The 11201-nt window shown below is 38.5% G+C and overlaps 1 pseudogene; it reads left to right on the top strand.

Annotated features, from left to right (window-relative positions):
• Positions 1-987: 987 nt before the first annotated feature.
• Positions 988-3766, top strand: LOC120281035 (annotated as a pseudogene).
• Positions 3767-11201: the final 7435 nt, after the last annotated feature.

The following is an 11201-nucleotide window of genomic DNA, read 5'->3' as shown; positions in this document are numbered from 1 at the left end:
ATAGACGTCCACAGAGAGCTACAGTAATACTAACCTGTAGCTACAGTGAGAGCTAATCCTAGATTAATGAGTTGATTAGTTTTAATTTTGTTTTTACTGTGCACCCCACTTTTTACTGTGCTACTGTTCATAAGCACAGTAACACTGTTCATTGAATAGTGTCCGACCGTTGGATCGAAATCCAACGGTCCAAAGCAATGTTCACAGATTAAAAATCTGTGAACGTGCACAGAACAAAGCAATGTTCACAGATTAAAAATCTGTGAACGTGCACAGAGGATCGATCCTCATATATATATATATGCACACAAACAAACAAAAGTAGTTTGTAACGACATATCAGTAAATACAATAACGGGTTCATAGCCTAGTAGTACTTAACCTTATTAAAAAAAAATGAGGGTGAGACATTCAAAAAGTTTGAAGTTCAAGACTCGTTAGACCCAATAATGGTAACTGATCACCGGTTGTGGATACGTTGGACGATTAATTCTCAGTCCGTGCAAACGTCCTTGATATATGAAGCATTTGTACCTTTTGTTCAAAAATAAATAAATAAATAAATACAATAATTACCTACATTATAGAAGTTTGAAAGCAATTTTCCCTAAATTTGAGTCTGGTATATTAACTATTCTCATGAATAACTCTAATTATTAAATTATTATACATTTATTTCATTTTTTTAAATACAATTTTTTTTTTTAAAAGGCAAATTAGTAACCAGCGCTTTAACACACCTTTGCCATCATCAGAAGTTGGTTTGGAGATTCAACCCGTAATCCTACACAAATAAACACACTAGGCAAGATAAATTACAACAACCATATAGTATAAATAAAATTAAAAAATCGAAGTTCTTCTTTGGGTTTGGAGTCACTAAAATGATAATTATTTGGGTTAATTTGGAGATCAAAATAGACTGTAATTTAAGATTAAAACAATATAATATATATATATATATATCTTATGAACGTGACCTGACATATGAACCATTATTGTTATCCGCCGTTAATCTCGTCTCGTGATCGCCATCAAAGCTCCGGCACCATGCATCGTCTCGCCCGGCCTCTCTTCAGCAACGTCCCCGAGAGCACCGTCTATGGAGGTCCCAAGCCCCAAAGCCCTAACCAGCGAGTCACCCTCAACTCCCTCCGCCAGAAGCACCTCGCATGTGAGCCCATCACCATGGTCACCGCCTACGATTACCCTTCCGCCGTCCAGGTCAACACTGCCGGCATCGACATGTGCCTCGTCGGTGACTCCGCCGCGATGGTAGTCCATGGCTACGAAAACACTCTGCCGATAACCCTTGATGAGATGCTCATCCATTGCCGCGCCGTCACCCGCGGTGCCACCCGGTCATTCCTCGTCGGTGACCTCCCTTCGGTTCCTATGAGTCGTCTTCCGCGCAGGAATATATTATGATTGGGATTTAGTTTTTGATGACTTACTTAGTGTTTGTTGGTTTGGTGATTGGGGGCATGCGCATGCATGCAGGCGGTGGACTCGGCGGTGAGGGTTTTTGAAGGAAGGGAACATGGACGCTATCAAGCTGGAAGGAGCTACACCTTCAAGGATCGCTGCTGCTAGGGCCATTGTGGAAGCGGGGATCGCCGTGATGGGGCATGTTGGACTTACGCCTCAGGCGATTAGTGCTCTTGGAGGGTTTCGGTCCCAAGGGAAGACCATTAACAGTGCAGTAAAGGTTACTTGTATATATTTCTATATATATATATTTCATGAAAGATAATATTGATCACTATTGAGGCTTTGGAGTAGATGCGTGCATGGTTATTAATTAATAAAGTGTTTGTGTGAATGACAGGTGGTGGAGATGGCCCTGGAGTTGCAGGAGGTTGGATGCTTCTCGGTGGTTTTGGAGTGTGTGCCTGCTCCGGTTGCTGCTGCTGTGACTGCTGCATTGAAGATACCAACTATTGGTATTGGAGCTGGGCCATACTGCAGTGGACAGGTTATTTCTTCTTTGCATCTTGATTTGATGAAACTTTTTTGACAAAAGTTGCATGCTTTTGCTTGCTAGCTACATTGTAGATGAATGGTAAATAACAAAATAAGGTTGTATCAGATAGACTTACTTTTTAGTAGTAATGACAATGTTTGTTAGGATTTTTGGAGGCTTACAATACAAACTTATTTGTCATATATAAGTGTTTGCTTAAAGCTATGAAGAGCTTTTGGAGAGGCAAAGGAGAGGTGTGTATGGGAGCAAGAGCGGAGAGTGTGAGAGACTATTGAGGAAGATGATCAATAGTTCTATTTCAAAAATATAATAATATATTAATGGCAGTACTGCTCTCTCAGTACACATTTTCCAAAACAAAAAAAGCATTGACTTAGCACACACTCACTTGTTTACACAAGGCTTTTTGTCTTTCAAAAAGCCTGAACCCCCTACTGGGAGCACTCATGTTCGTTCATGTTGCTTATTAAACACCCTTAAACCTCAGTGATTGGCTGGCCTTTCCTGGCAACAGTTGCCAATCTCTGACCCACGCCATGAAAGCGAACTGTAGTTTTAGATATATATATATATATATATAGGTAATCCATAAAAACTTTTTAAGCGAGAGATCACATGATTTTGATATTTTCTCTGCTGCCTGTTAAATTACTATAGTATAGTGAGGTGCGTATGTTTATTACCTCTTAAACTTTGGTTCGTTTTTGACATTTAATGACTGTTTAGTTACCAATAAGTGAAAATACAATATAAATAAAAATATTATATTTTAAATTATAACAATATTATTTGATTTGTTATAATTAAAAATATTATATTATTTTAATAAATTATTTATTACATTTAAAATTATTTAATATTTCTTCAATTATATGATCTAAAAAATATTTAAATAATTAAATTTAAAAACACTTACTTTATTAAATATTTTTATAATATTTTTAATCATAAAAATATTTTTTTATCATAAAAATAATTAATTCTATAAATATTTAATTATAAAAACATAAAAAAAAATTTATACTTATATATTTTTATAATAGTTTTAAAATTAAATATGAGATATAAATTTAGGGATGAGATAACTGTGATGGTCAGTGGTTGTCACTTTTTCCTTGTAATATTTTAGTTTATAACAAATTTTTCTATAATTATTATAAGCCAAAATTAATAGTATAAAAGTGGGTGAGTTGAAATACTACCCTACGTGTAAATGAAACTTTTACACCAAACTAAATAACCATTTACAAGTTAAACAGTTGCATTACAATTATGACAAGCCAAACAACCCTCAATAATTTTTTTTAATCTTACATAGGCTAATATGGGCAAAAGTAGATGCTAATTGCTTAACAATGATGGTTGTTTTTCTAATTCAAGTGATTGATTATTTGGCATCGAAATATTTGTACAGGTGTTAGTTTATCATGATTTGTTGGGCATGTTGCAAAATTCCCATCATGCAAAGGTTAGCTTACTGCATATTAGTCAATGATTTACTACTCGGCGTCCTACTTGTACTCTATGAATGTATTGTTTGCTGGCTGGCAGGTGCCAAGATTTTGCAAGCAATATGGCCATGTGAGTGAAGCCATTAACCAAGCTTTGTCCGAGTACAAACAAGAAGTCAAAAACAAAGTATTTCCTGGTATATCAAACACACCATACAAAATTAGTGAAGGTGATGTAGATGGTTTTATGAATGAGCTGCAGAAGATGGGCTTGAGTGAAGCTGCTTCTGCAGCAGTAACTGCCTTCGAGGGCATGGGAGGAAATAAATAAAAATTCATGCTGATAGATTCACATCTTTCACACAGCAGGTGCATCTCTGCACTGATTTATCTCTGATCAGATTTGTTTTTTTGTTTGTGCCAAATCTGTTGTCATAACTGTCCATGGGATTTGCATGAATGATATATATATATATATATATATATATATATCGTTAATTTGTTTCTTTCTAGATCACGTGTTTTCCTGTAATATTGTATGTCATTTAGTCATATACTGTAATGTATGCCATTTTTAAGTTTGACAGATTTGGTGTTATGCTTATGGAAGCTAGAAGGTTATTGGCATGGCAAATAGTATCTTGTTTTTAATATTTGTAAATTTATAATTAGAGTTAACATGTTAATTATTATTTTTGTGATATTTGTCCTAAAAAATCTGTATGACTCACGGTTTTCCAAATTATTTTGTCATGCAAAAATATTGATTATTATTGAAACTTATATATATATATATATATATAAATCCTATTGTAAATTTGAATATATGTATTACTACATCCTACATAACTTCTGAGGAAAGAAAAAGAGACGCTAGATCACGGCCCAAATGCTTGGAATAAAAGATACCAATGAAGTTTGTTAGGAAATAAATGACCAGAGAAAGCACACAAACAAACACAAGGAGACACACAACGTTGGTAACCCAGTTTGGCGTCCACTCGCCTATGTCTGGGGGGCCAAGCCCGGAGATAAACAATCCACTAAAAGAGGTAAAAATAGATGAGTACAAACACTTGTCACTCACACTCTCAACAATAAAGATCACTACTCTCTTTAGATTGTCTGGTGCTCACACACTCTCCTCAAAGAGTCACCCAAGAGTCACACCTACAATCTACGAGCAAGGTAGCTTATATAGACGCCTCAACGTCTCAAATTCTGGTTACGTTGCGGACAACCTCAAGATCCATCAACCTCCCGGTCATGCTTAGTCAGAGTCGATGCAGCCAAATCTCCCGATCCCGACTGCCGGCAATTAACCTACCTCCTCAGTTACTCATCACGCAGTCCCCTCCCAAGGGGCGCACGTCCTTGTGCGTCTTCCATGAAACTTGCCAAACTTAGTTTTCAATTCACCTAAATTTGGTCTTCAAAGATTCTCCAAACTTGATCTTCAATTCACCCAAGTTTGGTCCTCAAATCTTGCCTTCAATAGATCTTCAATCAATCTTCATCAAGGATTCTTCAAATCATATCTTCAATTAGTCTTCATTCACACCATGAATAGATCTTTCTTTAATTAAGCTCCACCATATTTAGTCTTCAATCAAATCACCCTAAATATGGTCTTGATATGATCTTGTCTTCAAGTTGTAATGCATTGCCAAAAAAATAACTCCACCAAGATCTTTAAGATAGCTTCACCATGATCTTCAAGATATTTTGCCTCCATGTTATAGACTTACTAAAAAAATAGCTCCACCAAGATCTTCAAGATGTTTGCCTTGCACTCCAAGTCTTCTTGCCATGTCACAATGCTTTGCCATATCATCAATTATGCTTTGTCACCTTAGTTGCCACGTCACTTGGTCTAGGGTGTCAAATCATGCCAATAAATAGTGCTGGGTTGCACTAACAATCTCCCCTTTGGCATAATTTGACACAAGCGCTTCGCACCCGGATCGACTCTTGTTACAACATTACTGTTACAACACCGATGGAAACGAGACTAAACCGACGTTGTTACAACTTCCGATTACAATATCAAGCGGAGAACAAAAAAACTAGGAGTCGACACGAAGATATCATCTAGTTGCTTACAAAAATACTTGAGAAAAATATTACAAAGCGCAACTAGTGAGACAAAAATATGATTAACCATAATGAGCTCGACAAACATAACAATGTCCAACACAATAAGACTAAATGTTCAAATGCCCAAGAAATGAAAAAAACAAATAACTAGTCGAGTCCGGTGCAAGCACACTTCTCCCCTTTTTGTGACATAATTGATGCGAAAGTCTTCATGAGCTGATTGCAAGTCTTGGTACACCTTCTCCCGTGACTTCCACTTTCTTGAGGCCCTCGTGGTCTTCATCTCCCCAGATCGTGGCCATCGTCGTCTCTTTTCTTCTTCTTCTCAAGAATTTCCAGGCGAGATAGAATCTTACGCTTTTGTTTGGCAATGATAAACAATTCGCGAGATAATGCTCGTTGCCTCCTCTCCACATCTTCTAGTTGCTCTTTCAACATCTTCTCATATTCTTCTTCTACCAATAGATTTGCCTCTTCTTCATCTTTAGGCATTGGTGGTGGAGACACCCTTCCTACAGGTATATCAATTTTCTTACCTTGGCTGAACAACTTCTGAGAAATCTTCAACTTCTTCACTGCTGTGACTGCTTCTCCCTTCCTGAGTTGTACTCCATGTTGTAACAAATCTGCGACAACGGTCAGGGGATACCCAAGTGATGTTGAGGAGCTTGTGCGGTCGACTTCTTTTCACAATATTTTTGGAAGATCGACCTTCCCAGATTGAACTTCTTCCCGGTTCAATAGCAAACAATAATAGAGCGGGCTCCTTTACTATCTTTGGGAATTGTGCGGGGTTGGTAACCAATTCGAATGCCAAGTCTAAAGCAGAACATTGTACTTGGTCGTAAGGGTGGATGCTGGGAGTCTTGTTTCTACTCCCCATGACTCCGTTCTTCCTCCAGTGATCTCTTTCAGAATTTCTTCATTCAACTCAAGCCCTTCTTCAAAGTTTCCTTTCATCTACGGGTTTAAACTCCAAGAATCTGTTCAGACAGGCGGGAGTAAATGGAATCCACTTACCTCGAACATAAACTCTAGTAATGCCTTTGTTAGATGGTAGCAAATTCTCTGTAAAACTCTTGGACCAATGACAAAGCTGTAGCTTTTACGGAAATGTTGCGAGACTTGTATAAACTTTTTTTGTTGCAGCGACTTTCGGTTAACCCATACTTCTCAAAAAGCTCCTTCATCAATCATCCTTTCAACCACAATACCTTTCTCTTCAATGATTCAAACTTCTTCTTGGATGATTTATTAAGGAATCTGTCTTCATCGCCGTCTTTAGCTTGTTGAGTTGCCTTCTTCTTCTTTTTTTCTTAGAACTTCTCGATGGTTTCTCCCCTGTTTTGTAGCTTGAGTACACTTCCTCTTGAGCCTTGAGAGACTTCTACTACTGCATCCGAGAAAGACTTCCTCTTGGACTTGCTAACCTTCTCCTTCTTACGGGTTTTTCTTCCTTGACGGGGCCTTCTTTTTCGAGGCGCTACTTTCTTCCCTTTAGCAATCTGGGCAACCACGATCTTTGAGTGGGATCTCATCAGAACTATGTGAGCTGTCGGATGTTCTTGAAGATGTTATAACCAGTGCTTTGTGACATGTTACTGTTTCTATAGGTGCTTGACGATGTCGGTGTAGATCACCCGAACTTCACTTAGAATAGTAGCGAGTCTCTTCTTGACGACTAGTGGGAGCATCCGTACTTCTTTTTCCAACGGTTTCTTACGCTTGTGCTCGGTTTTGCTTCTTTTTCTGCAGACATCTTCATCCCTAGCCCTGTTGTTCTTCCGAACCTTCTCCTATTAGAACGATGAGTGGAGTCCTCCTGTTCATCTTTCTCTGCTCTCTGAACATAAGCACCTGGAAAAGACTCACGAACCCATCTTAAGAGATCATCTCCTGTCTTTGACACTGAAGGCAAATCTTGAGATGATGTTCCCACTTCTCTTACTTCAGCATCCCGAGAAGAAACATAAGGGATAATCACTTTCCCCAAATCTTCCGATTCTTCTCTCCTTGGTGGGCTTCCTCCGAATCGGTCCCTCTCATCCTTACTTCCGCAATTCAGGGCAGCAATTTCTTGTGGAGTCGGTGGAGCACGCAGGGCCATCCTCTTTGTCCTCATCTTTTTCTTCTTTGTCTTCGTCTTCTCCTTGCTTACTTCGATTTCAAAAAACAATCTTTGGAAACAAATTGGGATGTTAGGGGTTTTTTTATGCCCCCATTAATTAGTTATAACTTCCAAGGCACCCTTTAAAAAAATCTCTTTTAAAAATAATCCCTCTACTTTTTTTGAATGATTTTTATTTTTCCCTCCTTTTTATTTCCTTTTTTTATTTTTTTTGATAACTTTGAGAGACATCAAGAGATTTTCACTCGTTGGAGTGTTTTTGCTTGTTGACTTCATAGGGACCTCGGTCAACATATTGATTGTTGTACCATAATGTTGCACCCTGTCTGATTTATCACCATCTTTAAACCTGAACTGGAGGACTCTTCTTCTTCTCTTGGTACTTCACCTTTTCGAATCCACAATTTGTTGATTACAAAAAGTCTTCCCTCCGACTTTTTCTTTTTAATGATTGCTTGTTCATGTCCAACTATTCTTCCACTTTTTCAAGTCTTCTTTCAATTTGTTGCACTTGGGTCTTATGTGGCGGTTTCTCCACAATGAAAGCATGTAGGCACTTCACTTTTTGGTTCTTCCCTTGCTTTTGACTTATTTTTTTCTTTTAATGTTTTGTTGGCGATTGACTTGACAAACACAACTCCCTGAATCTTCCGTCTTAACACTTGAGCTTTCTCCAATATACCCAATACCATGTCGGGCTTTTACTAGTTCTTCCAAGCTGATAGAATCTCATCAAGCTTGGCAGTACCATTGTTCATGGAGTCCAAGGTCTTCTCAACATTGAACAGCTTTTTTTTACATATACTCAACTCTTCCTTCAAGTGTTGGTTTTGCAACATCATATAATTAAATCTGTTCATTATGAGTTTATAGCTTGTGAGAAGATCATTTTCTGTTACCTCATTGTACTCACTGTCAGTTTTAGTGGATGTTATAGCTGATGTTGCAACATATTCTGCAACAGGCGTGGACCCATTCATCACAGCAGGAAAGGACATATGATGGTTGCTCAGACTTCCTTCATTGTCTTCTTCAGTGCTACCATCTGAGTCATCACTCAATCTAGCATTCAGTGATTTTCCTTTCTTTCTGAGAGTATTAGCACAATCGGCTTGATAGTGCCCAAAGCCTCCACATTCTCTACACTTGATCTTCATGAGACGATCTTCAATTTTTTCCTTGTTGTGATGATCTTCGACTTCTTCCTTTTCTTTATTTAGACCATCTTTTCTTTGAAATTTCTTGCCTTGTGTCTTGTATCTTCTTGACAAGAAAACAATTTCTCTATCCTCTTCGTCTTCATCTTCTGTTATAACAGTCTGTTGTAACTCCTTCTGTTTTATTGCTTCAACCTTCAAGGCTATATCTTCTATTCTTCTATCAGGATTAAGGTTCATCTCATATGCTTGCAAAGACCCCATCAGTTCATCCAATTTCATAGTTGAAATAGCTCTTGCTTCTTCTATTGCCGAGATTTTTGTATCAAATCTTCTTGGGAGTGATTTAAGAGTCTTCCGGACTAGCTTTTTATCCGAGTACTCCTTGCCGAGCTGGTAGGCTTGATTTGCAATGTCCATCAATTTGGCATTGAACATGGCTATCGTCTCATCTTCTCCCATCCTGAGATTTTTGAACATAGTTGTTAACATTTGAAGTTTGGATTATCTTACCAAGTTGGTACCTTCATGTATGGTTTGAAGAATCTCCCAAGCTTTCTTGGCACACTCACATGTTGCAATATACTTGAACTGGTTCTCATCAACTCCTCCAAAGATTGCATTGAGAGCTTTCCCATTGGCATTAGCTTTGCGCATGTCTTCGACACTCCAACTGCTTTTCTTCTTCATGATCACGTTCTTGTCTTCATCAACTAGAGTAGGAGGAGACCATCCTTCTTCTACGGCAATCCATGCACTCTCATCTATGGATTTAATAAACGCCTTCATGCGTGCCTTCTAATATGGATAGTTGGATCCATTTAGCAACGGTGATCTTGTGACGGAAGCTCCTTCTTTTCCGGCCATCAATGGAACTTGTTAGGACCTCGCCGACTTTGAAACCAAAGTGAAAACGACGACCAAGTCTCTGATACCACTTGTTAGTTCCTCCGGTGTGGTTTGTGGGTATTAAGTAACACTTAAGCACTCATAGAAGTCTCACACAAACCAATAAAGAAAAAGCACACAAACAAACACAAGGAGACACACAATGTTGGTAACCCAGTTCGGCGTCCACTCGCCTACGTTTGGGGGGCCAAGCTCGAAGATAAACAATCCACTAAAATAGGTAAAAATAGATAAGTACAAACACTTGTCACTCACACTCTCAACAATAAAGATCACTACTCTCTCTAGATTGTCTGGTGCTCACACACTCTCCTCAAAGAGTCACCCAAGAGTCACACCTACAATCTACGAGCAAGGTAGCTTATATAGACGCCTCAACGTCCCAAATATAGCACATACCTCTTTTAGAATCTCCGCTGCTACTAATTTAAAAACATACCAAAATTAGCTGTTGTAACTCCTGTTGTAACATGAATTGCAACATGGCCCTGACTGCTGACTTGACTGAGTTCTGGTTACGTTGCGGATGACCTCAAGATCCATCAACCTCCCGGTTATGCTTAGTCTGAGTCGATGCAGCCAAATCTCCCGATCCCGACTGCCGGCAAGTAGCCTACCTCCTCAGTTCCTCATCACGCAATCCCCTCCCAAGGGGCGCACGTCCTTGTGTGTCTTCCATGAAACTTGCCAAACTTAGTCTTCAATCCACCTAAATTTGGTCTTCAAAGATTCTCCAAACTTGATCTTCAATTCACCCAAGTTTGGTCCTCAAATCTTGCCTTCAATAGATCTTCAATCAATCTTCATCAAGGATTCTTCAAATCATATCTTCAATTAGTCTTCATTCACACCATGAATAGATCTTTCTTTAATTAAGCTCCACCATATTTAGTCTTCAATCAAATCACCTAAATATGGTCTTAATATGATCTTGTCTTCAAGTTGTAATGCATTGCCAAAAATAACTCCACCAAGATATTTAAGATAGCTTTACCATGATCTTCAAGATATTTGCCTCCATGTTATAGACTTACTAAAAATAGCTCCACCAAGATCTTCAAGATGTTTGCCTTGCACTCCAAGTCTTCTTGCCATGTCACAATGCTTGCCATATCATCAATTATGCTTTGTCACCTTAGTTGCCACGTCACTTGGTCTAGGTGTCAAATCATGCCAATAAATAGTGCGGTTGCACTAACAATCTCCCCCTTTGGCATAATTTGACACAACTGCTTCTGCACCCAGACTGACTCTTGTTACAACATTCTGTTACAACACTAACCTGGACACAGACTAAGTTGACGTTGTTACAACTTCCAGTTACAATATCAACTGGAGAACAGAAACTAGGACTGACACAAGATATCAAAATAATATTAGAATAAAAATAAACATGAACGAGAGAGAAGAAGAAGAACCCTAATCCGAATCTCAAAGATCTAGGCGGCGATGAAGGAGATGGATCTCTTGTAGAA

The sequence above is a fragment of the Dioscorea cayenensis genome, chromosome 17 (genome assembly GCF_009730915.1).
Source record: "Dioscorea cayenensis subsp. rotundata cultivar TDr96_F1 chromosome 17, TDr96_F1_v2_PseudoChromosome.rev07_lg8_w22 25.fasta, whole genome shotgun sequence".
Classification (NCBI taxonomy): Eukaryota; Viridiplantae; Streptophyta; class Magnoliopsida; order Dioscoreales; family Dioscoreaceae; genus Dioscorea; species Dioscorea cayenensis.
Note: the sequence above shows the minus strand (reverse complement) of the source record. Positions and strands in the feature narration are given on the sequence as shown.